Genomic DNA, 27,702 nt, shown 5'->3' with positions numbered 1-27,702 from the left:
TAACTAGAACAATAAGACAACTAAAGGAGAGCAAGGGAATATAAATCAGAAAGGAAGAAGTATTACTATTTGCAGATGATATGATACATAACTAACCCAAAAATTCTAACAGAGAACTCTTATGGCTCATAAATACCTACATCAAAGTATCTTGGTATAATATTCAAATACTATTACTAGTACTACTGATAGTAAAAATAGTACACCTGCTTCATACAAATGATAAACTGTCTGAGAATGAAACTAAGGAAATAACACTCTTCACAATAGTCACAAATAATATAAAATATATTGATGCAACTCTAACCAAGCATGTAAAAGACCTGTATGACAAAAACTTCAAGTCTCTGAAGAAAGATATTAAAGAAGATATCAGAAAATGAAAAGATGTCCTTTGCTCATGGATTGTTAAGGTTAACAGTAAAAATGGCCATCATGACCAAAAGCAATCTACAGATTCAACACAATTCCTATAAAAATTTCAACCCAATTCTTCACAGAATTTGTAAGAACAATTTTCAACTTCATATAGAAAAACAAAACAAAAAAAAACCCCAGATAGCTAAAATATTCCTGTACAAAAAACAAAACAAAACAAAACAAAAACACCTGGAGGTATCACCATCCCTGATCTCAAGCTGTCCTATAGAGCAATAGTGATAAAAACTGGATGGGACTGGCATGAAAACAGAAAGGTTGCTCAGTGGAGTAGTACCAAAGTCACAGAAATAAACCAATCACCTACGGACACTTGATTTTTGATAAAGGTACCAAAACCAAACAATGGAGTAAACTCCTGTCTTGAGCAGCTCTCGTCAGGGCATGTTACCACAGCAACAGGAAGAAACTAAGACAATTGCCTAGTCCAGAAGGGCCCCTTCCAGAGAAACTGGAAGAAGCCAGCAAGACTGACGAGGCTGTACAGCTAAGTCCAGCCTGGTGCTCAGTGAGAAGCTGGTGGATGGTAAGGCTGTGGAGTTAAGCCACTCTTGATGAACTTGTGAAATTATCCCAGAAAGTGAGCGTGTGTGTAAGCATGTGTCTCTGAATTAAGGAAACGTGATCTTGCAGACCCCCATCCCCTGCCTGATTTATAAGGGTGAACTACTTGACTTTGATCTAGTAAATCATAACCATTGCAGTGATAATCCTTGAGTGTATTTATGTCTTTTTTTCTTTTTCTTTTTCTTTTTCTTTTCTTTTTTTTTTTTTTTTTTTTTGGTTTGGTTTCTCGAGACAGGGTTTCTCTGTACAGACCTGTCTGTCCTGGAGCTTACTCTGTAGACCAGGCTGGCCTCGAAATCAGAAATCTGCCTGCCTCTGCCTCCCAAGTGCTGGGATTAAAGGTGTGTGCCACCACTGCCTGGCCCACAATTTTCGAGAGCTAAAAGGATGGTATTTCTTAAGTATTAAGGACATTTTGCCCCTCTTAAATCTATCAATCAATCAGTCAGTCAGTCAGTCAGTCAATCAGTCAGTCATAATTTTTTACCCTGTCCTTTCTCTTTTTTTATGTGATCTCTGCCCAACAACATTTTACCCTAAATATTTTACCTGGAAATTAGACCCTGCAGCTGTTAGCAATGTTTCTAGGTCAGCAAATATGATCTACCCCACGTCATTGCTTCCTCAGTTTGCATTCCTAAATCTGAGAGGTTTACCCTCAGAGTATCCCTGTGTTTGAGTCAACAAGATATGACTTAAGGAAGGATGTTAGCTGAGGCAGGCAGAATGCACCGGACATGTCCACAGCTGGTCTAATTACTGCCTAGAATCCACTGCATTGCAAATTCAAAAGGACGAGAAGAAGCCAGGATGGACAGGAGATGGTCCCCCCACCAGCTGTGGATGTACACGTAAGTGCATCCAGCCCACATGAAGCAGGATTCAGAGTCTCAGTTTCCTTTTCAGTTAGGGACCTGGGCAGGAACAGCCAATGATAATGAAAACAGAAAGATTGTTCCCAAGCTCTTCTGAGTTCCCTGTTCGTCTAGGCAGCAGTGTCAGACTCTCCCTTAGATAAAGCCAGCCCACCACCCAGGTGCCAAACTCTGCTCACAGTTAGGTCCATGAGCTCATGGGCTGATTGTTAAGCTGTGAACTTGGTTTGTTCTTCAGAGGTGGTCACTGGTTACTTTCCTTGTCTCAAAGTGACTGTAACACTTTGTGGAGATTTCCTGAGATGGTAACCTACTCTCTTACCCTCCCAACCTCTGTAGGTTCTTTTTCTTATTTTATGGATCCTGGAGGTCACCTTTTGGAGAAACTCACGCCTTGCACTCTCTTCCTGCTCCCATGGGCTGTGCTCATCCATATATATCCAGTGTACTAGCTGATCCTTCAGCCCTCCCTTCTCAGACCATTTCCTGTGTTACAGGCATTGTTGGATGCTTACATATCCACTTTACTACGCCCTTTGTATTGACTTGTTTTTCTGACAAAAGGTGGTTTAAGAAAGTAGTAATCATTTCTGCCATTTCTGATCCTCTACAATGAACAAAGAGAACATGATGCTATCTCTTGGAAGTGTGACCCTTCCTATGTCAAGTTTCAGCCATCTTCAGTCTGTCAGAACTCATGACTTGGTCAGCTCTGATATCAGCCACGGCCCTGGCTGTTCTTGGCTTTGAGAGTCACCTCCTTGTTTGTTTTCAGTGTTGACAGTGCCCTCTCTTTTTGCTGCTTTGGACGGGAAAGAGACTTCAATATTAATATAGCCTTCACCAGGAGGATTATTAGTCAAGAGCTCTTAGTCTTGGATGTAGCTTATGAGATGCCACACAGCACAGTCATGGCTGAGGTGGGGCTAGTCTGAGGGAAGAGGTCACACAGAGGTCAACAAGGTGTCAGTGGAGGTTAATTTTATTCCACTAGGTTAAGGCCTGCTCAGGACTGGGCAAACATTACTTCTTTCCCAGAAAGGTAAGTGAAGACCCACCTCCCCTTGAGGGAATAGACTCCTCCAATTTGTTGAAGACTGGAAGAGAGCAATGGAACAGCCAATGATCTTTCCAAATTGGGACTGAACTCTGATCTTTCCTGACCTTCTCTTTGACACAAGTACTCCCAATTTCCAGGATTTGAGACTTAACTGGGGTCCCCAGGTTCCCAGGCCTCAGACTTCAACAGGAACTGAACCTCGAGCTTCCCTGGGTATAGAGTATAGCTGAGCTGTCTCAGGATTACCAAGCCTCCGTAATCATAAAAGCCTTGACTTCTAATGGATCATACATAGTGTGTGTGTGCTCTCTCTCCATCCATCTCTCTCTGTCCAGCAGGATCCTGTGGAGACCCCAGGGCTGCTCATGAGGTTTCTAGCCTTTAGCGTCTCAGGCAGTACTGCACACAACCCCAGCCAGTTCCTCTCTCCAGGCTCGAATGCACTTTTCTATTTAGTCTGTTGCCTTTGTGGGACTTTTAGGTCATTGTGTCAGCACGGATTTGCCTCATTAGAAGTGCTCCAAATAGTATCTAAATTTGCTGCACCGATTTCTACTCTTAGTAGTGACATCAGCAAGCGGTCATGGCTAGTAACACATAGTTTCTTTGATTTGTGTCTGCTCTGTGGTTCTGAAGCAGCCTCGCACTGTTGTGCTTTACATTTTTAGGACATGAGAAATTGTGAGCTGAGACTCTGGCTGTGTCTCGCTGCTATTGGAGTTTCCCTTTCTGTTTATGCTTTTTAGTTCTGGTGTTTATCTTGCTGGTTGTGGCACTTCCTCGAGGTTCCCGTTGTTTATTTCTTTACCGTTTGGGAGTTGCAAATGCGTGCACTCTGGAGCATGTCCTAAAACGCTTGTTTATGATGCTAAATTTTAATAGAACCCAAATGACCATCCTTCTATTTAAGGTTTTTTTTTTTTCCTTTTAACTTTTTCAGACAAGTTCTTACTTTAAGGCTCAGGATGAGCTTGAACTCTCAGTTGCCTTGGTTGCACCTTCTAAATGCGGAGTACAGATGAGCCTTGCTGGATTTGTACATTGCATGTGTGTGTGTGTGCATGCATGTGTGCGTGATTCTGTCTATCTAAATGTAAGTAAGTATAATTCGTTCTTTGAGAATTTCATGAATGTATGCAATGTATTTGATCCTATTCATCCTCCATTTTCTCCTCTAACTCCTTGAGATCTTCCCTTGCCACCCCCTTCTCCCAGTACATCTATGTACAGATGTGAGTAACTACATTCAGAGGCTCTACATGCTGGATTTGAAGGGTGTTTTGTTTTAAAGAAAAAGCTAATATATTCCAACAGTTATAAAGATGTTCTAGATTTTTGAAAATGGTTTTACAACTTTTGTCTTTCAAATGTAGAATTAAGACTCTTAAAATATATAGCTGGGCTTGGCCATGCCCTGTCTGTAAATCCAGCACTGTGCGGGAGACAGGCTGCCAGCGTAGCTCCAAGTTCAGAAGACACCTGCATTTTTGTTATTGTTTGTTTGTGTTGTATTTTTGAGACAGTTTTTCTGTGTAGCCCCTGCTCTCCTGGAACTCACTTTATAGAGCATGCTGGCCTTCAGCTCAGATCCAGCTGCCTGTCTCCCAGGTGCTGGGTTTAAAGGTATGCACCACCACTGCCTGGCTGAGACATCCTGTCTTAAGGAATAGAATAGAGAGTGATAAAGCAGGGCACTGGGTAACAGCTTCCAGCTTCCAAGTGCAAACAGAGGTATGGGCACCTACACACACCACAATCTTATCATATACATACACAAATAAACATACACACATACATACATATATATACACACCCATGTATACATATATGCATATAAATGTACACATTTATACCCATGCACATATATGTGTGTGTATGTATACATACATACACTTCTGTGATCTCATACACATATACACCCATGCATAGACATAAACATGTACACAGACCCACATACACATACATAAACACACCCATGCATACACTCATGCATATACATATATACCCATGCACATATATGCACATACATATATTTCTATGCTCTTAAATACACATATACACCTATACACATAGACCTATGTACACACATACATATACATACGTCCATGCATACATGTACATGTGCCTATAAATACACGCATAGACATCTGTGCAAGTATATGTGCATACATACATTTCAGTGGTCTATCACACCCATAATCATACACATATACATGCACACAGACCCATGCACACACAACTCCTGTGCACACACATGTACATATACACATGCAGACATCTGCATACACATATGCACCCAGGATTTATTTTATGTATGACTATCTTAGCACTCTTGCATTTCCTTTGTGGTTTTACTTACTCCCCATCTTTGGAGAGCCCTTCTTCCGTGTTTTAGGGATGCCCTGGATAGTTGCTTACAGTTTTCCCTGAAACATAGTAGTCTACTGTGTACCTCAGCTATCCTTGAACCTGATCCAAACTCCATTTTCAGGCTGGACCTAGGGGTCTCCTTCCTCATGACCAGCTCTCTTCATGGGAAACTGTCCATGCCCTCAAATTCAAACAGTGAAGCTCAACTGTCCTCTGTGTTTTTACCTCAGTGGCAGTATCCTATATCCAGTTGTCATGAGAACCACAGAGAGTCATAAAAGCAGCAGTGTCCCTTATTAACTGTGTTACTGCAGACCATGGGCACACTGTATCAGTAGCTCTGCCTCATTCTGTCTCATGTGTAATATGGGGGAACAGGGTTTTCTTCACAGCTTGGCCATGAGGATTAACATATGTGTACACACGTGTGTCAGGATATACAATGTACAAATCATTGTTCCTTTCATGTGCCAAGTAGGGCTTTAAGTATCCATTGTTACAATACATTATGAAATTGCATAAGGCAAGCAGCTACAAGCCAGTCTGGCCTTCCTTGGCAAGGTTCATAATGAAGGGCCATCTGTCTGGTCTTGACGCCTGTTCCGGAAGAGGTGTGGTGACACAATGCTCAGAACTGACTTTCCTGGGTCTGTATCTCTAGAGGGATGCCCCATGTTCACCCGGTCTTGTCTACAGCATGCCTCTGCCTACCCTGAATCCTCAGAGGCTGAGCTGCAGTGTGCCCCACAGTGGGGAGAGCCAGGGCAGCAGCACACACCCGGCAGCCATGAGCTTGCCAACTGGAGTGTGACCCAGAGCCACTCTGTAGATGTGTTGCAATTGTCTCCCCAGCTGTTCTCATCAGGGTAATTAATGTAATTAACAATCAAGGCTTTAATTAGAGATGTTTAATGAGAGACACTTAGAATTATCACCCCAAAGTGATCTGAAGAAACAGGGAACTTCTCCGGAGTGTCTGCTCAGTGCTTCCTACATAGCACCTTATTTAACTTTTGTGGCAATTCTTTAGAGTCAGTATTAAGTTCAAGAACATTTTCACAGAAACCCTAAGGATGAAGGTTTTCATCATCTTCTAAGACTACCTTTTCTACGAGCCCTAGACTAAAGAACAGGACCTCCTTATTATCTAGTTCTGAGACCAAAACTAACACACACTCCCTCTCTCTCCTTCCCCCTTCTCTCTCCTTCACTCCTTCCCTCCCTCTCCCTCTCCCTCTTTTTCTCTTTCTCCCTGTGCCTCTGACTCCCATTTATCTCTACCTTCATTCCACTTATCTCTATTCTTCCCCCCTCTCTTATCCCTGTATCTCTATCCCTGTGTCTCTATCCTCTCTTCTCTCTTCTCCCCCTTTCTCTCTAATTAGCTTTTTCTGTCTTCCATGAGAGCAGATAGCATGAGGTAGTCATCAGTAAAAGAAGGAGTAGTCACTAAAACCTGAGGCTGAATTTTTAAAATTGTATTTATTGACTTCTTTAGTGTTGGTGGGGTGCTGTTGCTACTGGTGGTGGTAGTACGGTGGTACTGGTGGTGCTAGTGGTAGTGGTTGTGGTGGGGTACAGGTGATGGAGGTGGTGGTGATATGTTGCTGCTGCTGCTGCTGGTGGTAGTGGTGGTGGTGGTGCTAGTGGTGTCGGTGGTGTGTGGTGTGTGGTGTGTTCATGTCACAGTATGTATATAGAGGTCAGAGGACAATTTTCAGATGTCAGTCATCTCTTTCCAGCACGTCGTACAAGGGACTAAGGTCAGATCTTTGTGCCTGTTGGCAATTGCCTATACCACCTGAGCTATTTCACTTACCCTGGGCTAGAATGTTAAATTTGTGCTTGAGGCATGCAGAAGAACCAGGTCAAAAATTTGTGGTTAAGTTGTCTACTCTGTGATATTTTGTTTCAGCAATAAAAAGTGCAGAAGGTTCCTCCCTCTTTGGTATGTTGTCTTCTATTGACCTGCATGCAAATGCTGAAGTCTTTGGTGTCTAGATCTTCCGGTCTTAGAAACTTAGCTAATGACTTTGCCAACCTGTCATGTCCTGGGACTGAAAGGCATATGCATAGGAACTATGTTGTATAGAATATATATCTGCTTTGTGTAGAATATATATTTGCTTCCTTGATATCTCTAGCCATAGCTTCTTGGCTACTTCAGAGCTAGTGAGCCCAAAGCAAAACCAGAGCATCAACTGTCCATGAACCCATTCTCATATCAGAACATTGAGGTCACATCGCTTTCATTAAAGTCACCCTTAAATCTACACACAAAACAGACATGGGTCTACTGTGAACAAAGTGAGCCACTTTATCACCTGTGGGATGTTTGGGGTGTGATCACCCCTGAAAATACAGAAAAGTGATACTGAAAATCACTTCATTTTCTCAGCTTTCTCTGGAACTTTCTAATCATTTAAAAGTTTCAGAATTTCCTTGGTTTTAAGAAACTAGAATTTGTGTTTAAGGAAATTCAGCAAAAGACAAATTTGAGCACATCTTCATTGGGTTAAAATAAAGGCAGAAAGGAAAAAAAAAACACTCTTATGAGATTCTTTTTCATATCTGTTTTTCCACCTGTGACAGAACCATCATCTCATATCCTAGAAGAAATCCTCAAATATAGTTGTGGCTAGAAAAAGACACAGTTCATGTCTAACTTCTTAGAAGTTAGAAGCTTTTAAGTTTGGATTTATGGAATCTTAGATCTAATCTTAATAAAGCTTTTCATTGGCTACCAGATCCTGTCTTATCAGATCACGCATGTCTGAGCTCTGACCGACATTTCTAATGGAGAAGGATTGTAGTGGAGCCGGGGCCTCAGCAGAGGTTGAGGTATGGTTGTACAGTGGGAGGTGGCCTCATGAGATACAAGTCATCCTGTGACCCCCCCAGCTCAGAGCAGGAACTGGCAGAGACGGAACCCACTGAAAACAGAACCATGTTGTAAAAGTGTAGACGGGCTTGCCTGTGATCTTTCATGGGGTTGACGTCTACAGCCAAGAGCAGTGACCTTGCTTCACTCCTTTCCTGTTCTTAACTAGTAACAGACACAGTCACCTGGGAGCCTTAGGAAGGAGGGGTGGGGGGAGGGGAAGCCACCTCCACAGTGCTTTCAATGAGGCTGAATATGGCTCAAAGACAGTGTCCTCTTCTGAGGTGTACAGACACAGCAGCCCTAGTATAGTAGATGTTTTATTTTTGGTTCCAGAAAGTGATTTTTGTGTGTGTGTGTATGTGTGTGTGATCTCTGAATTCTTCCAGCTCATGAGAAATCAGTGTATTTTTCTCTTCTTCTGAAAACAATGTCTTTAAGGCAATGTCACTCAATTAGCTCTACTCCACTGGAGTGGACAAGCCTGGGCTGTTTTTATGGGCTTCCTTTTCCGGACCCCATGAAACCCTGCTTGGGAACATCTGCATCAATCATCTTGGATTTTTCTCAAGCATAGACCCGGGGAAGATTTGTGTCGGGAGATCCTTGACCTTGGTCGCTTTCTGTCTTACATTGAACAGCCCTATACAGTAGATTCAATCACTCTTATTTCAAAAGTAAATTTTACTAAGACCTGGGAGTAGATATTCCTTCTCCAAGGTTTACCTGTAGAAGCCAATAAGAATTCTTGCTGGGATGCAAACAGTGTGTAGTGGAGATCAGCTGGAGACATATTTGTGAGTTAGGCAGCTCCCCTGTGTCACAGAGATATCACCATCACTTGGATAGTGGGGACCACTGTCTGAATTTAAATACCCCTTTTCTTCTGGAGGCTGTCTCCTGGCCTCTTTGTTGTTTGCATGGTTCCAGCTGACATCTTGCTGATCCCACGTCTCAGCAGTTGTTCCTGAAGATCTTCAAGGAAAAGTGTTTCACAGTCCAGTTCATATAACTTTGGCACAGTCCCAAGCTCTCACAAAAGACCGCCACAGACGTGGGGTGCTCTGAGAGAGTATCAGTGTGTCAGGACACAGAAGCTGGTTAGGCTAGACCTTGAGGAGGAGATTCAACTGTACCTGACAACCTCTTCCCTCCCCTTATGCTGACTCTTTCCTTATCAGCACTAGGGGGTTTGCTCGATTTTAAAATCCTCCTTACCAAGTTCCTTCAGCTGGCTCCTCAGATTCAGTCACCAGGATCCTTCTCTGTCTCTAACATTTTTTTTCCTGCTCTTGGTATCCTAGGGTGCAGAAAGGGACCAACTTCTGCTACACATGCTAGAAAGGAAAGAATATTTTCATGTTCAAGTATTTTGTGCATTAGAGAATATCCTGAATTTTAATTTTATTTTGCTCAGCTATGGGCCAGATAGCCCCTTGCTGGGAAAGTCAAAGCCACAAAGCAAATGGCAACGTTTTCAGGCTGATGTTAATGGCATCTAGCTCCAGGGAGAAGCATCTGGAATACAGCTGAGGTTGAGACCAGCAGCGCAAGCAGTACATGAAATCACATAGTGATTGCCATCAAGGTCTGAGTCCTCTGCTTAGTAAAACCCTCTGATGGCCTCTGAGGCAGGGATGTTACCCCTGGTCCACACAGTGCAGGATTCAAGGTATTGATGTTCTCATCCTGGCATGCTGGGAGTTGCAATTCCTCTTCAAAATCAATTCTCCCAGAATTCCCAAAGCAAGAGGGCAGTGGCTGCCAATCCAGGGTCTGAGAACAGAAGTAGGAGGCCTGCTCTGTCCATGAAAATACATGTGCTCCTCTCTGTGTGGGTAGGCAGCATTTTCTGATTGTACCCAGATGGATCACATCACGTCTACTTTGCCTATCTGGAGCCTCCTTGCTTGCCTGGGCATACTTTCCTCCTTGCTCTCTTCTCTCTCCTTCCCCCTCTTCCTTTCCTTATCACCTCTCTACATTGGTCCTCTTCTTCCCACTCTCCTCTTCCTCCCCCTATTCTTTACCCAATAACAGAAGAATATATCATTTCTGGCTTCAAAGGGGAAACTCTGCACACAGCCAAAAGCAAATGTGAAGCTGTTGCTCCTGAGATTAAGTGAGCAGAGGCCCTGACCTTCTACTCCTAGAGAAAGACTTTGGTCAAGGTGATAATGGCCACCAGAGAGGAAGATGTAATGGGAGCCATGAGAGCCTGTGCATGTCACAACAGCCTGGTCAGCACGACTAAGTTAATTCTATGTCTTATGTGATTCCTATATGTGTTCTTATAATTACTATTACAGTCCATAGGTGTAAGTGATGCTCTATTCTGGTTCCTGGTGGAAGTGGAGGATGCACTCTTTATGTCCCAACTCACCTCTATCACTGTCTGTCTCTGTCTTTATCTGTCTGTCTGTCTGTCTGTATCTCTTTCTCTCTGTGTGTATCTAATATGTGGATTTTCACACATGTGTGCTCATCTATACAGGCCCATGCGTATAGCCTAGATATGAAGAATGACATTTTCCTCAGTCACTCTTACCTTAGTTTTTTACCCAGGGTCTCACACTGAACCTGCAGACTTTCGTTTCAGCTAGATTGGCTGTCAGCAACCTTTCCCCAGAGTCTTTCCATCTCTCTTTTCCTAGATCACTGGGGTAATAGCACTGGGGTAATACGCCTATGCTTCCAAACCTGGATTTTAATGCGGACACTGGAGAGCTGAACTTCAGTCCTCATGCACAGCAGGCACTTTACTCCCTGAGCTGTGAAGCCCCAGACTTCACATTTCCTGGTAGCCATGATTTCTGTTACTTCTCTGTGCATTCTTCTTCCATACCTTGTCCAGGATAGGATTTCTCTTCTACAAAACCTGATGGTTAAAAAAGAGGTCTTTGTCTTTCCAAGCTGTGTAAGAACACCAGTGTGTAAGAACACCAGTGTGACCGTTGGGGTTCTTTCTAATTCATTGCCTTGACTACTCAGCCATGACGGCTTTGTTGGTTTGATTTTGAGATAGGGCCTTTCTGTGTTATCCTGGCTGTCCTGAAACTTGGTACATAGTCCAGGCTGTCTTTCAACTCACAGTGACTCACCCTTCCTCTGCTCTTCTGAGTGCTATGGTTGAAGGCATGTAGTTCTTTTATTAAATAAATCCAGCATTTGACTGTTTCTTTTGAATAATTTAAAAAACTGTCTGGCCTCCAATCATCCCTTTTGCATCGCTCCCTGTGTCCCACTCATGTGGCGGGGTCTTCTTCAAACCTCCCCAACCAATCACTTCCTGTGCTCCAGTCACACAGATGGCATTTGTCCAGACTGGGGTAGGAATGGTTGTTGATCTTGGGGTAACTGACCTGTCCCTTCTGCTGCTCCTGTGCTGCATGCTTCCCTGAACTCTTAGACTCCGACCTCTAGCTGCCCTATGCTCTCCTAACTACTAAAAGTTCACAGCCATCAGGAGTGTATTCCATTTTCGTGGGCCACCACTAAACCTTGACAGATCAGGAAATGTCCGAGCAGAGGGAGCTATGAATCCTTGTTTTGTCCACTCTCCCTCCATCTTACCCTGGGAGTATGGAGATACAGAAAAAGGTTTGCGGTAGGCACAAATGCAACATGGGTAGGTCCAAGTGCAGGAGGACTGAGTTTTGTGACTGAGCCATCAGCACCAGATGTATTGCCCCTGGCTGACAACATGTTCGTGATGTAGCCTGAAGTACTAGCATATGTGGAATTTTATTGCTATACTTTAAAAGTATCAAGTGTGTATTAATTACCTTTCTATTGCTGTAAAAACATCATGACCAGGGCAATTTATACAAGGGTAGGTTTATCTTGAGCTTATGGTTCTAGAGAGCTCATTACCATGATTGCATTAGGGAAGCATGGTAGCCATCACCAGGTAGGGCAGCAGGAGCTGAGAGATCACATCTCCAACCATAAGCAGAATGCAGATACAGCACACTGGAAATGGTAGACGGCTTCCAAACCTCAAAGCCCACCCCCCACCTTCCTCCATTAAGGCCACACATCCTAACTTTAACCCACCCCAGTCTCACCAGCAGGGACCATGTATTCAGATGCCTAGGCATCTGGGAGACATCTCCTTTAAACCACTACAAAGGGGGATCTGAATGTCAAATTGGCCTAAAGGAGATGTGTCTAGGTGAGGGCTGGAGCAAGATAGATGCCCTGTCACTGAACATGGTGGCAAAGGTAATGTTGAGATGATGGTGGCAAGAAAAAACTTCAGTCATCAACTGTCAGAATGATATATGCAAAATAACATGAAGCTGGTAAAAGGATAATCAATTCGAGGTACACTGGCTCTCTGGGCAGTAAAGCCCCTGAGACAATATGACCTATGCAGCTGCACAGCCAGTACCATTTGACCCTTATGACCTCCTCTAGACCCACAGAAATGCAGTTGTATACCTGCTAGCAGAGTTTTGATGATATTGCCCTAAATGTCATGAATGATCTATTTTGAGAAATGAAATTTCACTGGAAGGTTTTATTATCCAAAATACTTAGGCTTATGTTATGAATTTTCCATTTTGATGGTCTATTATGTTTTTCTTTTTGTTTGTTGTACTTGATTATCTTGTATCATAGATTACTAAGCTCTGGTGTGATCTCAGCTAGAATGTTTATGAAAAGTTGTAGATATCATGATTAAAGCTGAAATTAAAGGTTTGTCAAAATCCATGTTTGAGTTTCATGTTTTTGTTTGTTTGTTAAATCTAATGGTATGGCTTTAAGATCCCAGAGACAGGAAGCTAGATCTTCCTGGTCCACAGGAGGGCTCCCACAGCAGGAGTCACAGGCTTTGGATGTGTCTGAAATGGAGAGGGGTCCTGTTTCCTCATAGCTTCTCCTCGGTGTACATTATCTAGGTGCCCCTACCTGAGGCAGACACATGGCATACACCATGCCAGGAGAACTCTCTAAAACAAAAATAGGCCTCACAGTCAATATCAGAATCAAGCTTCAGGAGTTTCATTTTCTATTCCTGACCCTATACTAGACAGGTCAGGCTGTTCCAAACTTCAGATCCACTCTTAGAATATTTTCCATAATAGAATATTTTGCATGGATTTTCTGAGGATGGTACCAGAATGAAGTGGTTGAACTGACCTCCACACAGGTTCAGTATGGCAACACACTCAGGTTCAGTATGGCAACAGTCTGGGAAGATCTATTCCAGGTACTATTTTTAAGGCCATAGTTTGTGCGAATGCGTGAGTGTATAGTGTATGTGCTCTGAAGTAGCTTCACTGCCACAGTGATGCAACATGGATATGAGCCGTAAATAAAAACCATGCATGGAACTTTATTACTGATGCACAGAGCAGTATTGAGAAATCAGAAAAGATTGAGTGAGATATATTTCACACCCTCCAAACACCATCCATTAAAGAAATCACAAGTTAAAAGAATGCATACAGGATATATTTCCACAATCTTTACACATGTCTCCTTGGAACTTCTCAGGCACGAACTCAGGCCCAAGCTCAGCAACAGATAAACGGACAGAGATCTGGTAAGACAGACCCATTCCCACAAGCTGCTCAGTCTGGTAAAGAGGAAGGGGAAATATGTGTTACCATGCAGTCTGTTAGTTACCATCTGGAGATCTGTGTAGTTTGTGAGGTTGCGGCAGGAGTGAATGGACAGGGAAGCTGAGTGGGGAGACTTGAGTGAAGTTTTCAGACTGGAGCAAGACACCAGTGATGAAGCAGGCATATAGAATGGCTCCAGTACAGGCAAGAAAGCTGAATGCATGGGGCAGACAGTTTTCCTATTTGGAAGTGGACAGAAACACGTGCAAGGAAGTAATACAAACAACAGGACAATAAATAGCAGTTGTCATGGATTCTGATGAGCAGATCCCCCTGCCTTGAAGTCCCCAGAAAACTGTTATCTGGAATATGCAAAACTAGGTATAACTACTATTTATTTATTAATTTATATTTTATTTGTATGTGTCTCTAAGTACATGCATGTGAAGGCCAGAGGACAACCTTGGATGTTGTTCCTCAGGATTCTGTCTAGTCTATTTTGAGACAGGCTCTAGGTTTGGTTGACTAAGAAGCCCCCAAGATATGCTTATCTCTGTCTCTCCAATGCTGGGATTTCAAGTGTGCCCTCCCAGCAACTGATGTTTTTATGTGGGCTCTGTGGATCAAAATCAGTGCCTTGTGTTTGCATGGCAAGGATTTTTACCAACTAAGCTATACTCACAGCTCCTGGAGATCTCTTTTTGATAGACTTTATCAAAATTACATGATACCAGCTCCTGGCTACACAGCTAGGGAGGACTTCCCACCTCTTCTGCTGTCAACCATGGATAGTGTATTCTGTGCTATTCATACCACTCTGCAAGGATGAGAATTCTGTGTCTGTCCAGCACAGGAGCGTGAGCCACACATGGTTACTGGAACCTTGAAAAGAGGCTAATGTAATTATAGACTTGATATTTAATTATATTCCATTCTGATCATTTAAATGTAAATAGCCACATGCAGTTAGTGGTTACTGTATTAGACATTACAAAATACACTTCAAGTATGTTTCTATACCCTAGCTCTGGCAATTTTTATTGTATTCTCCACATTATCTTATCACTGTTTGCCTAATCATTATCAACAAAAAATAAATAAATCTCAGCTTTAAAAATAAATCTGAGCTTTAAAAAGCTCAGAAGATTCTTAAGTCACCTGTCCTGAGATGGCCTGTGTCTCCTTGCATCTTCTGCAAAAGCTACAATGTTTGGGTTATCTACCATGAGGAGGCATAATGAGTGACAAGCCTCATGATAAAGAAACTAGTAGCTTTGTATTTAAAGGACTCTAGCATAGCCTGGGGTTTCATACAAAGTTGTGGGTGAGTGCCCATGGGTGGATGTGCAGGGTAAAACAGCCTAGCATTGCATAACATTAGAGTATTAGTTGATGCAGGAAGACCCATCTTGACTGGATCTTGCTGGGATCTTGGACTGTATAAAATAAAGTGAGCTCAGCACTAGTAAGTATTTGTCTCTTTACTTCCTGATTGTAGATGCTTCAAGCTTCTGCCACCATGCTTTATCTGGCCATGGTATCCTGTACCCATTAACTGTGAACCTGAATCAACCCTTCTCCCCGTGTAATTATAGTTCTGCAAGTGAGGATGGAACACCCAGAGGAAAGGAATGGCATGCTTAGGCTCACGGCAGTGCAAACCCAAGTCTTACAAAACATTTTCTGTGAGGGGCAATGACTTTGAAAAAGATCAGGAAGAGAGAGTCCTAAGAAGATTGTTGATACTCTACCTTGTTCATCCTTCGGAGCCTGAGCACCACACCCTCTGTTTGGTGTGTGTCTCTGGCCAGCAAGCCCTTTCTCTGGTTTCCTAACTCATCTCCCCAGCTACTGATGGGAGATACAAAGCACATTGGAATCAGTCAGATGCTTAGATGGAAGTGTCAGTTATGTCCAGAAGTTCTTCCAATTGATGGTGATTGTCCTAAGCAGCTGGTTTACACATGTCTTTAAACACTGGCCACTGGCCTTACCACCATCCTCTGCATATGCAGACTCCATGAATCTACTTGTACATTTTATCTGCATTTCCCATCTTGCTCTTCCAATCTGAGAACAGGTTCTACCTATTTGAATAGCATACGGACCAAGAAATGTCTGAGCTCTGGAAGCCAATACTCATGGATGTGTTCACTTTTTCTGCTCCAGGCACAGACATTACTGAAAAGATCTGAGTAGGAGATTATTTGGGAGGTACTTTTATGGATGAGATGTGGCTGGGAACAGAGCCAGTAAAAGAATTGTCTACTAGGGAAATTAAGGCAGCCTGATTCCCTTAGGGGGATATGAGTACCAGTGTTGACTGTGTCTCAATGTTCATGACTTTACTACAGATGCAAGGATACTGGGATAAATGCACTCATTTGGACAAGGGACACTAGATCAAGAGATGTTAGCTTGATACTTCCAGCCTAAACATAGGCAGACAAATGGATGTTGAAGAGCAGAGTGACAAAATTTGTAGATTCTAGGCTTGGAGAGATGGCTCGGTGGTTCAGAGTATTTCTTGTTCTTCCAGTGTACCCAGTTTGAGTCCCAGCTCACCCACATTGGCTCACAGCAATCTGTGACTTTAGTTCTAGGGAACTTGACACCCTCTTCTGGCCTCCATGACAACTAGACATGCACATGATACATATCTTAGCTAGGGTTTTATTGCTGTAAAGAGATACCATGACCAAGGCAACTCCTATAATGGAAAACATTTAATTGAGGCTGGCTTACACTTTCAGAGGTTTAGTCCATTATCATCACTATGGGAGCATGGCAGCATGCAGGCAGACATAATGCTGGAAGAGACATCTTGATCCACAGGCAGCAGCCAGAGACTGTACCTGGATATAGCTTGAGCATAGAAGACCTATAAGGCACACCCCAACAAGGCCATACCTCCTAACAGTACCACTCTCCACAGGCCAAGCATTCAAACACCTGAGTCTAGGGGATAATACCTATTTGAACCACCATACATGCATCCATGCATCCAGGCAAAACACCCATGCACATACAATATAATAAAAATAAAAATATGTTTTATAATTGTAGATTCTAGTGATTTGGTATTGGTGTGGCTTATGCTTAAGTATTTGAGAATTGGTAATGTGGCTGGGTTCTGACACTGGCATAGAGGCTTCAGCATCATATGGCCTTGGGCAAATATTTGGCATTTTTGAGCCTTGATTTCCCAGCATACTTATGGGACTGAGGTACTTCATTGATGGCAACAGTGACACCACTGTCACTGTGCAGTGTTAACTAAAGAGGCTGCACATGTGCTGACTGCTGACAGCCTGTTTCTTTCCCTGGAAGGTAAGTCTTTCTATGGAATGTTAGTCTTGTTCTCAATTCTGCTACAGAAGTCTCTGGACATGTGCTCTGGACTCTGCCGGTTGCCTCAAGCATGATAATAGCTGGAAAAAAAACTTGCCTAGTTTGGCGCAACAGTGAAACTATAACTTGATTTTGAAGTCATATTCATTCCCTTGAAAGGTGAATGGCGGCCGGGCGGTGGTGGCACATGCCTTTAATCCCAGCACTTGGGAGGTAGAGGCAGGCGGATTTCTGAGTTCGAGGCCAGCCTGGTCTACAGAGTGAGTTCCAGGACAGCCAGGGCTACACAGAGAAACCCTGTCTCGAAAAAAAAAACCAAAAAAAAAAAAAAAAAAACCAAAAAAAAAAAAAAAAAAAAACCAAAAAAAAAAAAAAAAAAAAAAAAAAGGTGAATGGCTTGCCTTTTTGCATGTGGGTCAGCATAAATCCCTTGCTCTAAGGCTTTAGTTTGAGAATAATGATTTTTAAAGAATATTCTTGGAACCACCAGAAATACATCTAGCAAGTTCACAAACAGGAGGTCTTGGTAAACATAGATTAGGTTGAACTGAAGCTAGAATTTGGACAATGGTAATATATATATATATATATATATATATATATATATATATATATATATATATAATTTTTTATTTTATTTATTTATTTTATTTATTTATTTATTTTTTAGACAGGGTTTCTCTGTGTAGCCCTGGCTGTCCTGGAATTCACTATGTAGACCAGGCTGGCCTCGAACTCAGAAATCCACCTGCCTCTGCCTCCCAAGTGCTGGGATTAAAGGCGTGCGCCACCACCGCCCGGCTAATGGTAATATTTTAGTCTGTGTATTGGGAAGTGGGAGTAGCATGGGGAAAGGATGGATGAGCTGGTGTAGATAGAGTTACATCCTCTCAAGCAGGTCTACAATGACAAGTGATTCTCTTCTACCCTGCCCCTCTCCAGCAGTGAATCATACTATCCAGACTTACCTTGCTCCTGAAAACAAATAAACAAACAAACACAACTTGGTAAACAGCACAGACCTGGTCTACAAACACGGTGAATCCCAGTAGAAGGGCTGTGAACTTTGAGTTTTCTTCATTTGATCTGGGTGAAAAGACTTCATCCACTTGCAACAGGAAAGCATTTTAACCTTGCAGGACTTCCAGGCTTGTAAAGAAGATGGGCCTCTCAGTCACATTCCAGACCTGCCTCTCACTAGTTGAACAAGATAGCTTATCTTTTTATCTTGAATTTTTTATATATAAAAAGAGAACAAAAACATCAACTTTACATGATTATTGTGAGGCTTAGCAATATCTTGTAAAATTCTTGGCACAGACTCTGTGCTTAATAAATTGCAGGCATATCTGTGCCTTTCAGACATTTCTTCTGAGTTAGCCAGCATCCCCAAAACTTCCACATGTCTACAGTCAATTTTACTTAGTGCTTCACAAATGAGGGTTTTTTTTTCCCACTGATTTTCCCTTTCAAATCCTTACGTTCACAGTTTCCATCTTGCTTTTAGAAGGACTTTTGCATTTTGATTCTCTTTCTTTTAGCTCTTTCAATTATTTAGTTTTCTATACCCAAAACCAACTGGTCTACCTTCACTGTATCATTGACACATATAGACTGTTGTGAATTTTCCAAAGCCTCAGGTCATCCAGCTTCTGTTCTATCAGCTATAGGAAAAGCACAGCCTTAACTCTAAGAGTGCCAAGTTAGAGAGTTTGCTGGAAAAATGGTAATATTAGTTTAGAGACTTGCAGCAAAAGATTGGAAGAAAATAAAATAATTTTAGAGCCTATCAAAGAATGAAATAAAATCAGACTCCCAGAACCCATGAAAGAGAGTTGACTAATGAATTCAGCTCCAGATATTTTTCTGAAACCTACATTTCCTAAATATAATTTTGGCAAAGATTATCACAAATCAGTATATTTTCAAAACAAGCTTAGCTTTAACCTTTGCCTGATCACTTACACAAGTACAGTAAGTATAGCAACCTAAGACACAAACTCTCCTTCAGTTTATTGTCCTGGAATTTTTGATATGCAATCACAGTTTAGACTCTTAAAGGCTACTCAAGACGAGGAAGCTAAGCTCCAGACTCACCACCAAGCCAGGGTGGATACTTCTCCAAAGGCTGGGAGTGTCTTAGTTCTTACAGGAAGTGACATTCCTCAACACCTCGAACAAACATATGTCAATTGCAGAGTCAAGATCCTAGCCAGTTTTCCCTAAATTTTTTTACTGGTTGCAAAAATCTCACATTACGTATGTAATGCTCTCTGATTATATCTAGGCATGACAATCTAGTCAACACAGTGTGTATTAGACTTGTCTGTTGCTGTGGTAAAGCACCATGGCAAAGACAGCTTAGAGGAGAAAGAATTTATTTTAGTTTATGGCTTAAGAGAAATAAGAGTCCATTATGGCAAAATGTTAAGGCAGCAAGTGGCAGGCATGGCTTTAGGAGCAGGAAGCAGAGAGCTTGTATCATCAAACACAAGCAGGGAGAGAACTGGAAGTGACTGGAGCTTTTAATCTCAAAGCCTGACACCAGGACACCAGTGACATGCTTCCTCCAGCAAAGATGAGCCACCTAAACGTCCCCAAACAGCACAACCTACTGAAAGTCAAATGTTCAAATATCTGAGACCATGAGAGACAGTCTCAGCCAACCACCATATGTGCTGACCTAACTACTATTTCCAATCTTATCATGTTACAAGGTCAGAAAGATTCTGAACCTTTGCCAGTAACCCAGTGCCAAGAAAATAACATTCTCTCGTTGTTTCTGAAGTGTACAAGTTAGGAAAAACAGTTGCATGATTCAAGTATGTCTCCAAAGGCATACTTCACCAATTAGCTGTGTGAACCTAGACATTCCACCAGATCTGAAAAATCCAAAACAAAATGAACCAATCATATTTTAAACAAAAATGTTTTAAGGGTCTAGGTACATGCAGCTCAGCGCTCAAACACTAAGTTTGTGTGACATCATGGCTCTGCTCCCCTCAAAGGGGGGAAAATCACAAAAGACAGTTAATTAAGTTAACTCAGTCAGCTCAATTCCACATAGTCATTTCATGCTCTGCTTTCAGTTCGATTAGCATTTCTTGAGGCTAGAATTTCCAGTAGTGTTTTGGAAGGTGTTCACTCCACAATCCACTGGCACCATCTCAGTTTCGAGTCCTCACAGGTTTTTTGTGATCCTCCTTAAAGACGCAGCTCTTTTAAGGCCAGAGGTTACTACAGAGGATTTCTCAATGTATAAGGATAAAGCAGTTAACTGGACAATGAAACAGGAAGTGGCCGTGCTATAGATAATATGGATGTTCAAGTTCATACACAGTTTGAAGGAAATGTGGTGACAGCTGTCCCTCTGTGTATTCCCACAAATCCTGCCTGACAAACATACTGTGAAGAGCTCTAAATATTCTTGTCATTTGAGAATGAGGCGACCCAACATTTTAAGTCACATGACATAGAATTACAAAACATAATTACTGTAAAGCCATGGTTACTGCTACTGTGTCTCCAGGTTCACTGGATTCCTTCCCTCTTACAGAAATGGCTGTAATCAATACCCAGAGACTGCTAAGTCACTTAGCAAGTCATAAATTAACTCCATTCAACTTCGATGTTGTTACCCTTTTTCATTGCTATGTGCTGCTGTTCTGATCCTCCTGATCCAGGAAAAAAACAGCCAGTGTTTAAGGTTCAAGTTAATGGTTTCTTTTCATGCATTTAGTAAAGAAGAATCTCAATGGAATATTAAATCTGTATGTCCTGCTATAGTCCTGTCTGGATTCAGATATCCATCCTTTACACCGCTCTTCAGGATTGCATTTCTACACATAATTTGGGCATTAAAATCATTATAATCTATTTATTTTTATTTTTTGTGTATGAATGCTAAGCCTGAATGCATATCTGTGTGCCATGTGCATGCCTTATGACTGAGGAGGCCAGAGGAGAATGTTAGAACCCTTGAAACTAGAGTTATGGATGTTTGTGAGCCACCACGTGAGTGGTGGGAACTGAAACTGGGTCCTCTGGGAGAGCACTGAGACATCTCTCCACCCTGCCCCTCCAATCATTGTAATTTGAAAATTCACAGATGTACAATGTACAAACTGATGCTCTGATTTCAGGATACAATGCAGCATAGTTAAACCAGACTAGCTAATATATCCATCACTCCAAATACTTAGTCATGTGGGTGAGAACATTTGAATTGTAACCTCTTGGCAATTTAGGAATGTACAATAATCTGAAATTATCTCCATACTAAGTAATACAACTCAAAAGGCAATACACATTCCTATTCTAGTAAAGGTTCTGTGACTCTTGGCTATCTACTCCCACCCCTCGGCTCTAGCATCATCCTCCCTGTGATTCTGAGATCAGTTGTTTCATATTTCACACAACAAGGGAAATTTGTCTTTCTTTGTCTCTGACTGATGTCTCGGGCACAGCCCCTTTAACTGTCTCTGCTTTATCTGCTCTTCACTGTTGCTTTAAAACCTTCTTGAGAAGACAAAGCTCTGGGAGACTCTTGAAGAAGGAGGGTGTCTTCTCTAGAGTGGCCAGGTAAAGGGTATTTGTTTAAAGGTGGAACTTTCTTCACCTTAAGGAATTATGCAATTATTCCACAATTAGAAACTATATCATGAAAACCTTTTCTCTTTTAACAAATATTTCTTACAATTATCCGAGGGAACACAGGCCCTGTTAGGAACTGCAATGACAGATAGTGAAATGATAACTGTATTTCTCCTTTGTCTTTATATCTTTATCTCTTTCTGCACACACACACACACACACACACACACAGAGAGAGAGAGAGAGAGAGAGAGAGAGAGAGAGAGAGAGAGACAGAGACAGAGACAGAGACAGAGACACACACCACATACAGACATACAGAATACAGACACATAGATATACATATACAAACACACAGAGGGAGAAAGATAGGGAGGGAAGGAGGGAGGGAAGGAGCAATGGAGGGAGGGAGTGAGGGAGGGAGGGAGGGAAGGAGAAAACAGACCCAGAACTACATATACTCCCAGAACTACATACACCCCAAATTCATTCCTTGTACAAGATGCTCATTTGAGAATAAGATTTATTCTATTCATTTTTGCTGGCTTTGGGGGGGCATCGTGCTTTCCCCAGTTCTGTATATAACACCTTTCAAAATTATTTTCAACATGAATTGAAACACTCATGATAAATAATTATGCTTGATTCCTCATTAGTTTTGGGTGCAAATTCTCAGGAAATAACCCATTGCATACATGGGGCCAAGCTATATTTCTATAGTAGCATCCTTCACATTTGTACAATAGGATTGATTCTAAATGGCTACTTCACGCTATCAGCAACAGGACTATGGCTTTCGAGAGCTCTTAAGACCAGGTGAGTTGGAGAGCTCCTGTCTGGGACTGAATAACCTTGACATTCACAGAGGAGGTTGCAATGCCTTTATGTCATGATCCGGAGGCTACAGAGTTTTGATGTGAACTGTGAAGAGTTAAGAAGCAATTACTTGTGACTGTGTAACTGGAAGCCATAGCAATGTAGAAAGGTTCATTATGCAGCTTCTATATCTTGATTTTTCCATCCCTAAGCAAACTTATTTTTTTGTGGGGATTAAAAGCTCTAACTGTGCTGCTGTCAGGCTGAGAATGTTAAAGCGTGTCTGTCTACAGTATCACATTGTGGAGAGCACTGCTTCCCGGCAGTGAGACAATGTGCATATAGCACACTCCATCTGAGCATCCTACAACATTCTGGGTTTAGACGTGCATCTGTTAGTGAACTTTTCCTTGGGACTTCTAAGAGTAGGGGTGTGTCTGAGACTTTTTTGTTGCTATGGTGAAACACCAGGACCAGAAGTCATTCATGAATGGGACAATTATTTTGGCTTATGGTTCCAGAGAGTTAGTCCATAATGGCCAGGAGGCCTGGCTACTAGTGGCTGGAAAATGAAGCTAAGATATTACACCTTCATTTATAAATAATAAGTGAAATGAAGCTAAAAACACCCACCCCCACCCCTACCCCACCCCCACCCCTGTGATGTACTTCCTCCAAAAAGACTTCACCTCCTAAAGATTCCATGATTTCCCCAAACAGCACCAACAACTCAGGACCAAGTGTTCAAACACCAGATTCCATAGGGGGACATTTTCCCCTCAAATCACAACAGAAGACAATTTAATTCTTTCATTTCATCAGACATTGTTCAAGTTCTGAATTGCAAGCATACCCTCTGCCTTTTCTGGTGTTCACGTATGTTCATGAGGATGTGTACATCCATGATAGAGCTGAGTATGGTGAGATTTTTGACATAAGGTATTGTGGAGACTATGTTCCTGGGTGTGGTATTCAGTTGAATAAAACAGACAAATGTACGTGCTAGAACAGAGGATCTGAACCCGTAGGCTTTTAATCCCCACTAACAACCTTTTTAATGGGGGGGGGGGGTTGCATATCAGATATCCTGCATATTACAGGTGCTTATTTATGATTTGTGACAGTATCAACATTACAGTTATGAAGTAGTAACCAAACAATTTTTGGGTGGGGGTCACCACAACACAAGGAACTGTATTAGGGGGTTGAGAATTACTGTGCTAAGGAATCCATTGTTACATGTGGCATGAGTGCACAGGAAACCCACCAGCTGTTCCTGACGTGGTTGGGGTAGAGTAGCTCCTCCATCCTGCACCTCGACATGTCTCTCTGTGATAACAACCCAAATCGAGGAAAGTTGGATCCATGTCTTGAGCAGACCAGTCCTGTTTGTCCTTTAGCAATGGGAAAATATTATACAAGAAAACATGTAGTCATGCTGTCACAAAAACAATGGAAACCTCTGGTTTTGAAAGCACGAGTGAATCACCCAGGAGTTCACTAGACATTTCTTTCCTCTACATCAAAGAATAGGAACAGGAAAGAAGACATGGCATTGTTCGTTCATGCCTTCAACAAACCTTTGAAACCCCACTCAGTCACCAAAGCTACAGTTCTGAGGGGAATATTCAGACAAATAAGAAAACAGTATTACCCATTTAGAAGGGTTGGTCCGGTGATCCTTCTAGCTCTACCTAATGGTTAGATGAAGGCTCAGAGTGTAATGGCTTATTTGAACTTGTTTGGAAAGAGGACATCTTGACAGTGTATCAGAATGGTTAGGCAGTGATGAAATGGATGCTTTGAATACTTATCCCAACCAAAAAGGGTTTTTTCCCCCTTTATAATGGCATGCTTTTGCTTTTGGGTGTCTTTTAGCACGCAGGAGAGCCTTTGTTTGCTTTAGTGGGTGGTTTAGACATGGACATTCCTCATTGTATGCTTAAATGAATTCCAGCAGAATGTTAGGCTTAAGTTCTTTTTTCTTTCCCGTCTGTGGTTGATCTTTACTAGTCCCTAAGCTTATGTCATTCATTTTAAAGTCATTAGTTAAAATAAAAACAGAAACACTTGGGCTTGAAAGCACACAGAATCATTTCATGTACAGTCTTCAGGAGAAACCCCTTTGTTGCCTGAAAGAGAGCAGAACCTAGACCTCAGTGAACCCTCTGTACTGAATGAATGGCTTAGCTCTTCCTGCACAGATGTCTGAAAAAGCAAGCAGGGTCTGCTGAGGGCTTGACTTTCCCCAAGGCTGGCTTTCTCACCTCCCCCATCCAGTCACTTTATCAGAACAAGTGCTTGTTGCTCTGGTAAAATCCTCTGACAAGTGTAACATAAAGAAGAAAAGGTTTAATTCAGCTTATTTCAGAGGTACAGGCCATAATGTTGGGGAGGTCAAGACAGCAGGATCTTGGAGCAGTGAGTCATGCCACACCCACAAACAGGAAGCGGAGAGTAATTAATTCATGCTGGTGCTCAACTCAATTTCTCTAGTTTATGTAATCCACAATGATCTTATTTATAGTTACAGTGGGTTTTCCAATATAAATATAATCAAGTTGATTCCCAGTAGCCATGTCCAGAAACCCATCTTCTGGGTGATTCTAGATTCTGCCAAACTGATAATCAACATTAACCATCATTTGTGTGTGTGTGTGTGTGTGTATTCCCATCTTTACACAAACACACACACACACACATATTATCCATATCCATATATATACACTCATATATAAAACAAACTTATATATAATTTATATTCATTGTCTAGTTGACTCTCATGATTCAGATAATAATGATAATAGTAGCAATATCCTGCTGTTCCTTGGTGTCTTTCTCCTCTGAAGAAATAAAGGCCACTGTATATCCAAGACCATGTTAGCCATGTAGAGACCAGGGTTCATTACCTTTTTCCCTAAACCTGAGGCCAGCACTGGGCCAACGATCCTTAGTAAAACTTAGAAGATATCAGAGTATGTGTTTGATGGGGTGAATGAAGGAGTCAGGAAGTTTCAAACAATCTTTCCTTATGCCCAGAAGCCACTGTAGAGAATGAGAGGGAGTCACTGCTCTCCTCCTCCTCTGCCTTGCCCTGACCATGGCAGCAAGAGTTTTCTGGTTTCAGTGCCAAGCATAGGTAGGAGCTCCTCACACTGGCTATGCTAATGTGTCTCTTGTGTCATCTCTATGCAGCTGCCATTAGCTCTGACCAACATCACCTTTCCTGGTTTTGTGAAATTTCCTTTACTTCTTTCTGGCTAAGCCTACATGTGGCCCAATACTTCTCCCAGAATGCCTGTTGCAAAGTTTGTGACCTGATCACTCAATACTCATACTTGATCTTCAGCTTAAAACGTATAGTGTAGTTTCTTCTTCAGCATCTTCTTCCTGTCACCCTTCCTTAGAGCAGTGGCTCTCAACGTTCCTAGTGTTGTGAATCTCAGGTTGTGGTGACCTCCAACCATAAAATTACTTTGTTTTCTGCTTTATAATTATAATTTTGCTACTGTTATGAATCATAATGCAAAAATTTATGTTTTCTAGTGGTCTTAAGTGATATCTATGGAAGGATTGCTCTACTCTCAAAGGAGTTGCAACTCACAGGTTGAGAATCACTACTTTAGATGACAATGGTATATCGTGGAAACCCTCAATCTCTCCCTACACTCACTGTACAAACACTTTTGCTCCTTTTATATTCTTTGATGTCTCATTTAAATTATGAAGGATGCCATGGAGACAGTGGAAAGCAGGATGGATAGTAAACACAGTAAGGAACTAGAGTACCAAAAAGATAGTAACATATCTTGATGTGGAACACAGACATATCAGGCATTAAGGTCATTCAATGCTCTTGCAGAGGACCTGGGTTCAGTTCCTAGCATGCATGGCCAGTAGTTCACTCCTGCCTGAAACTAACTGCAGGAGATCCAATGTTCTCCCCTGGCCTCCACAGATACCTGCATACATATGGTGCATGCACACACACACACACAAACACACAGATATACACACACACATACACAAAGTAATAAACATACAAATACATCTATTTAAAAAAATTTCTAGGAGTAGTGCTTCAGCATAGTATTACTTAATATAATATAATATAATATAATATATATAATGTAATATAATTCTTTTCTTTCCTTACAATATAATATTCCTTTATAATAAAACTTATCTTGGATATTTTCTGGGTATCACTCTTTGGCAGGGGTGACTTGTGGGAGCATTCCAGCCTGCTCAAAAGAGCCTTTGAGCTCCCTGGAACTCAGTTTGCAAATGCATGGATATGAAGCAAGCCCCATGTTTTATGTTAAGGGAACCGAAGTGTAGAAATGTGAATGAACTAGCTCAAAGTCACATAGCTAGTTGTCAACAGAGTAAGCACTTCACTCCATTCTGACTGAGCTCTCAGCCTGAGCCACTGCCACCCCTGTATACTGTGGTTCAGTGTTCTGATGATAAACCTCCATGCCATGTCTTCTTTCCTAAGGGAAGCTTTCTTCTTTCACTGTAAAATGGTTTCCCTATATCTGACACTAGAATAAAAAGCTCCTCCCCCCATCTAAGATAAACCCTTCCCACTCCCTGCTTCCTGCCATACAGTTATGTACAGCAAGTGCTTTCCAAGACTGGACCACATGTCCTGATGCTCTTTATGGAAACTTCTGGGTGGCCCTCAGGAATAGTTCTAAATGGAACACCCTGCTTTGTTCCAGTTAGACTGAGGGTTTCCCAGACACAGCAAGGCCATCCACCAAATGCCACCTGCAGGTTGCTGGCTATGACCTGCACCTGGCTCAAAATTGCTGATTTGGTGAAACCTTAATATGTGGATTTCTCTGCTTCTACCATCGCTCAGACTTCACCAAAGTATGTTAGGTTTCTTCTGCCTGAGTGCCAAGCCTCATGTGCATCTGTGTACACTGGGGACCATTTCCTCCTGTCAGTGTGGTGGCTGCAAAGCTGTTTCTAATTGTAAGCTCGCAGAAGTTGAAACTTAGAGTTCTGCTGACTTTGTAGGGCATCTACTGCAGAGCCACGTGGTTGTGGGTGTCCTGAGACCATGATGACTGCCACCTGGCATGGGAAAACAAAGTTTGCTACTTGCCATCAGCAGCATGGAATTTAGTCCAAAGTCAAGGATAGACAGACACATTTATCATCCGAAGA

Source organism: Arvicanthis niloticus, chromosome 11 (assembly GCF_011762505.2).
Source record: "Arvicanthis niloticus isolate mArvNil1 chromosome 11, mArvNil1.pat.X, whole genome shotgun sequence".
In the NCBI taxonomy this organism is placed as follows: Eukaryota; Metazoa; Chordata; class Mammalia; order Rodentia; family Muridae; genus Arvicanthis; species Arvicanthis niloticus.
Note: the sequence above shows the minus strand (reverse complement) of the source record.